We start from the raw sequence: 6,000 nt of genomic DNA on the forward strand, positions 1-6,000 counted from the left end.
TGGTCTAATGCCTCATGAATAGCACTAGCAACTCTTCCTTTCCAGTGCAGGTACAATCCATCCTTCTGATGGAGGTCAATTCTACCCCACAAGAGACTCAAATGATCCAATAATGTGAACTCTTCTATTCCTATGTCATTGATACCATTAAACAACAGCCTCTCCTCAAAATGATTATTCTCCCCTTTAAGAATATTCTGCTCCCTCTCTGAGACATCCTTATACAAAACTTACACATTCGAATAATAGACCTTACACTCATCAGGTCATCATAAAAGGATTACATGACACTTTGAAGGTTTGGGGAGACCTTTTGAGCGAATGCGATGATTCAAAGGAGAATTTTTAAGCAGCAAATGGGATTGATCTGGAACACAATACTCACACACACAATGCAAATATCCAGATCCTGATATACTGAGTAATTCAATCAGAGTTTAGCAGAATACTTACTGAGATTACCATCTGAATGTCAACCAGTAATACCCTGAAATACAAGTTTATAAAATCTGTCACTATCAGTCCAAGTTAGAAACCCACACTATCCCCTCCTCGTGGCCCAGGATGACTGTACACATTATCCTTGAGGACAACAGCACTCAACTCAGGGGGAAATCTGTGGGTTTCTAGGAGATTCCAACTTGAGATCTCATGTGACTGAACACAGCAGTTCTTTGACACATTGGAGAAAATGATCCAAGCGTCAGTGAGATATGGGGAACAAGAATTACTTTCTTTTCTTTCATTCCGTGCTGCCGCTCTGCCTCATCAGTAAGACATGGGTGTGAAAGGCTAATGCCTAACGATGGGCAAGTTGTCTCCATCCTGGCCAATGGGTAGAAAGATCCTCTCAAATCACTCCAAAGCGTATCCCTAAAAAGATAGCAACTCTCTCTGTTTCCCACTGCCCAGTGCTCCCAGTAAATGTCTGGAAGAATGGGAAGGGGAGATATCTTCTAGAAAAGGCATAACTGTAAAGGTCTAAGAGGATTATGAAAAGAGAGAGATGCACAGGAGAAGGGAGCAACAAGTTGCCAGATGGGGTGTAACTTGGGAAAATGGGAAGTTGTTCATTTTGGAGGAGATAATAAAAGAACAAAGTATTATTTAAATGGTGGAAACTGTAGAAAGCTGCACCACAAAGGGACCGGGGTAATTGTGCAGGAAACACAGAAAGCTACCACACAGTTACAACAGGGAAGCAGGAAGAGGAATGGAACGTTTTGTTTCAAAGGTTCTCAGTATTAGAGTTTGGAGTGTATACCTGAGAGTACCGTGTGGAAGTGCTGGTGAGACCCCCATATCTGCAGTAATGAGAGCAGTTTTGGTCCCTTTAGATCAGGAAATGTGTCACTTTATTGGAGGCATTTCAGGGAAGATTCAATGAGATGATCCCTGGATTGGAGGGATTATCTTTTAAATAAAGACTGAAAAGGTTGGGACTCTACTCACTGGATTTTGGAGAAAGAGAGGTGATCTCATTGAGACAGATGGAATTCTTAGGGGGTTTGACAGGATAAATAAAAAGAGGATGTGTCTGAGGGTAAATACTGAGAGGGGAGTCTGAAACCAGATTCCGAGTCACGGAATCAAAGATTCTGTTTTTTATTCAGGTTTAAGGCGACACAGACGAGGGTAAGGGGTTTCAGTGGCAATGGAGCTGGGGTGAGGTGGAGAAAAGCAACGTTTAAGAGATTGGAATTCCTGGGGTTGTGATTGTGTGGATGTCTGATCAGAAGGTCATCTTGGGGTCAGATATAACAGCAATATTGTGAAAAGTATCGTTCTGCCTCAGAGTTCTGTCTCAGAGTGGGAGGGAGGGGCTCAGCAGAAAGGTAAAGGTAAGGCAATGGGTTTAACCGTGCCAATGTGTCATTGGAGGAAATTGAAGCTAATCGAGTAGTGGGAATGTGATAAGCAGTTTGATAACTGAGTAACAGTGGAGTAATGGAGAGGGATGATGGGGATGGAGAGCTGGGCATCGTCAGTGTACATGTCAAACCTAACAGTGTTTTTGGACGATATCACTTCCTGGCACTATGTACGTGAGATACAGGAGAGACCAAGGATCGATCGTTGAGGGACACCAAATGCAAGGAATTCAGAAAGGAAAGGGAGAGTGGAGATGGAGCAGGATTTTCCAACAACGGTGAGGTCAAATATTAGTTTTTCACAGAATGGGAGAGAAGGACATAACCAGAAAAGACCAACAGAGAGAACAAGGAACAATATCTATGAATTGGCGAGGGGGATGATGAGGCAGCAGCGGAGGAAAGAGAGTTGGAAAATGAGTTTAGCGAGATTAGGGTAAAGGTGAGCTCTGATAAGGCTTGACAAGAGACTGGAGAAAGATGTAGTTTTAGGACAAAAACCAGGAACACCACGTGAGGCAGTTTGACTCAGTGGGCTCGTGGGAGGGAGAGAAGCAGCAGATCGTATTATCTCAGTCTTAGTGACAGAGAAACTCCATGTGCTCCTCACTCGTGTTGGAGGGGAGGATGGAGGAGACAGGATGATGGACAGTGTTTTACAAAGAAACAAAACCAGGGTTAATGATATTTAAAATGAGTTAACAAACCTGATGTATTTAGCTTTTATCCAGAATATTAAAACAAACGACTGAAGTCCTGGTTCGAATCCCGTCTTGGCAGATGGTGGAATCTGAATTCAAGTAAAAAAAAGTGTTAGGAATCTCCTGATCTCCATGGAACCATTTTCAATGGTGAAAAACATCCTGCCAACCTGACAGCGGCCCAGCCAGCTACTCACTGTATTAATCACTGCAAAGTCTCAACACAGGAATGAAACTGGATGAACCAGTTGGCAACTAACAAGGCACCAGAAATTACAACCACAGATTCAGCCCTCTCAATGGTGCAACGTCCTCCTCACTAACATATGGTTTTTGGTGCCAAAATGTGGAGAGCTGTCTCACAGACTAGTCAAGGAACAGCCTGACATACTCATACTCACGGAATCATCCCTTACAGACAATGACCAGACACTACCATCACCATCCCGAGATATCGAGAGTGTGGTGCTGGAAAAGCCCAACAGGTCAGGCAGCATCCGAGGAGCAGGAGAATCGGCGTCTCGAGCCTAAGCCCTTCATCAGCCTGACCTGCTGTGCTTTTCCAGCACCAGACTCTTGACTCTGATCTCCAGCATCTGCAGTGTTCACTTTCTCCTGAAATCTCTGGATATGTCCTGTCCCACCGGCAGGACAGACCAGGCAGAGGTGGTGGCACAGTGGTGTACAGACAGGGAGGATTTGCCCTGGGAGTACACAGCATTGGCTCCGGAGACCAGGAGTCTCATGGCTCCTGCCGATTACCACGTACCGTCCTCCCTTGGCTGATGGATCAGTTCTCCTTCATGTTGAACAACATTTGGAGGAAGCACTGAGGAAGTAAAATGGTGTCAAACGTACTCAGGGTACAGGATTTCAATGTCCACAATCGAGACTAGCTCTGCAACAGAATTACTGACTGAGCTTGTCAGATCCTAAAGGAAATAGCTGCTCAACTGAGTCTGCAGCGGGTGGTGAGGGAACCAACAAGAGTGTAAAACATACTTGATCTCATTGTTATGAATTGACCAGCGGCAGATACATCTGGCCATGACAGTATCAGTAAGAGCGACCATCACACATTCCTTTTGGAGACAAAGTCGTGCCTTAAAGTTGAGAAAAACCTCCACAGTGTTGAGTGGCACTATCACCGTTCTAAATGGGACAGACTTTGAAGAGATGTAGGATCTCAAACTGGATATCTCTGAGGCACTGTGGGACATCAACAGCAGCAGAACTGTACTCCAGCACAATCTGTAATCTCATGGGTTTGTAAATCCTGCTCTCACCCATCACAATGGACAGTAAAGGAGGGCATACCATGAGCAGCACCAGGCAGACTTAAAACTGAAGTGCCAACCTGGTGAAGCTACCAAACAGGACCATCTGCATATCAAACAGCATCAGCAGCAAGCAACAAAGCTAAGTGATCCTACATCCAATGGAACAGATCGGAACTCTGCAGTTCTGCCACACCCAGTTGTGAACAGTGATGGACAATTAAACAACTCACTGGAGGAAGCATCACAGATATCCCCACCCTTACTGATCGAGAGGCCTCACACATCCATGCACCAGACAAGATGACAGCATTTGCAGCAATCTGCAGCCAGAAGTGCAAAGTGGGATTATCCATCTTAGCCTTCTCCATTGGTTTCTAACATCACAGATGAGAATTTTAAGCCAGTTCGATTAAGTTTGAATAACATCAAGAAATGGTTAAGTAGTGCAAAGTCTACGGGCCTTGCCAATATTCTGGAAATCATACTGATGGCTTGTACTCCAGAACTTGCCACCCACCGAGCCAAGTACTGCTCCAGCACTGGCATCTACGGACAATGTGGAACATTGCCCAGGCATGTTCAACACAAAAGCACAGGGCAATCCAACCCAGGAAATTTACATCTATCAGTCCACACTCGATCAGCAGTAAAAAGTGATGGAAGATGTCATCAACAGGGCTACCAAGCAGCAGCTGCTCAGCAACAGCCAGCTGAGTGACACTCACTTTAGGCTCCACCAGGGCCACTCAGCTCCCGATTGTGTTACCGCTCTGATTCACAACCTGACAACCAGCTGAATCCCAGAGGTGAGGTGAGTGTGATAACTCAGTCCCACTCCAAGACCACTATTTCTAGCTGATTCCATCCTTGTCTCAGCTCATATACTTTCATCCAACTTGTGTTATCTCCAGACTTCATTTTCCAAACACACTCAGGGCCAGCTTCCCACATTCAACCTCCCTGTAATCTCAAGAAAGTCTAAATCTCTGCTTGTTGATTCATCAAAAGGCTCCTAATTATAATCAACAGCATACAGCCATAGAGATGTACAGCAAGAAAACAGAGCCTTCGGTCCAACCCGTCCATGCCGACAAGATACCCCAACCCAATCTAGTCTCACCTGCCAGCACCTGGCCAATATCCCTCAATTTAGAATTCTCACACTTGATTTAATTCCTGGCTGTGATCATCCCTAGCTCCCTGCACCCCACACACTGTGAGACCTCGACAACACATTTTCTTTAAGACTCCCAACCATTTGTTAATTCATTACTTCACCTGTGTGGATGTTTCTACAGTTGCTGAAGCAGCATAGTCTGAAATTCACAGCCAAAACCTCACAGGTCTGCTTTCCACCTTTTAGACATCCCTCAAAACCTGTTTTTTGGCAATGCTTTTGGTCACCTGACCTAATATCGCCATCTCTGGTCTTATGACTAAAGTTCTCAAGAGTACTTTTGTGAAATTATAAGCATGATAATAAAAATACAAACTGTTGCTGAATTAGACATTATTTTCAAATCAACACTGTTGCTGAATGAATAATCTATAATGCCACTTACCCAACCACATTGTCGGAGCACCTTCACCACACAAACTGCAGCTGTACAAGAAAGTCAAACATCACCCTCTCCACAAGCAAAAGGGCTTTGACATTGATCACTGGTATCTGTGGAAGGAGAAACACAGTTGATGTTTCAGGGAGTGCAAAATGGATTACATGGAATGAAAATGGTGCAGAATTTGATAGTCAGAAATGGAAGGAAAATACACTTGCTTGTTGGAAAAAAGAATTCTTGACTGTCAAAAATATTCAAGAAAAAAGTAATCTGATAATAGAGCAGTACATGGTCAGGGGCTGGGCTGCAGTGAAAAACTCATTTACAAAGGGTCTAAAAAAGTTTTAATACAGTAGTTAACAGACCAAAAATACACCTATGGTTCGAGACTGAGGAAGCGAGATATTGACAAAGTGGTGATGAGGGAGCCCAGATCTGAATCAGAGCAGTATTGGCTGCTATGATCACAAAGACTCTATACCAGAGAAAGGCTGCACATGCGCCTGGCTGCACCTTGCCCCCTACAAAGATGGCGGCTCCGCACGTGTCCAGTGAATCGTTGCCCCAAATAAAGATGGCGGCGCTCACT

General features: G+C 44.5%; 1 long non-coding RNA gene across 2 annotated transcripts in view; it reads right to left on the minus strand.

The window, feature by feature from the left end:
- Positions 1 to 5,489, minus strand: part of LOC148138752 (uncharacterized) — a 30,086-nt gene extending 24,597 nt beyond the window's left edge. The window contains exons 1-2 of one of the 2 annotated variants that reach the window (XR_015753757.1): positions 5,415 to 5,489; positions 2,579 to 2,661 (exon numbers count right to left, since the gene is read on the minus strand). This is a non-coding gene — a long non-coding RNA (uncharacterized LOC148138752). Of the gene's footprint in view, positions 1 to 2,578; positions 2,941 to 5,414 lie in introns of those variants that run through there. The other variant, XR_015753756.1, reaches the window with a different exon arrangement.
- Between the last annotated feature and the right edge of the window lie 511 nt (positions 5,490 to 6,000).

Source organism: Chiloscyllium plagiosum, unplaced genomic scaffold (assembly GCF_037043375.1).
Source record: "Chiloscyllium plagiosum isolate Xiang-an unplaced genomic scaffold, Cpla_swu_hap1 HiC_scaffold_39, whole genome shotgun sequence".
NCBI lineage: Eukaryota > Metazoa > Chordata > Chondrichthyes > Orectolobiformes > Hemiscylliidae > Chiloscyllium > Chiloscyllium plagiosum.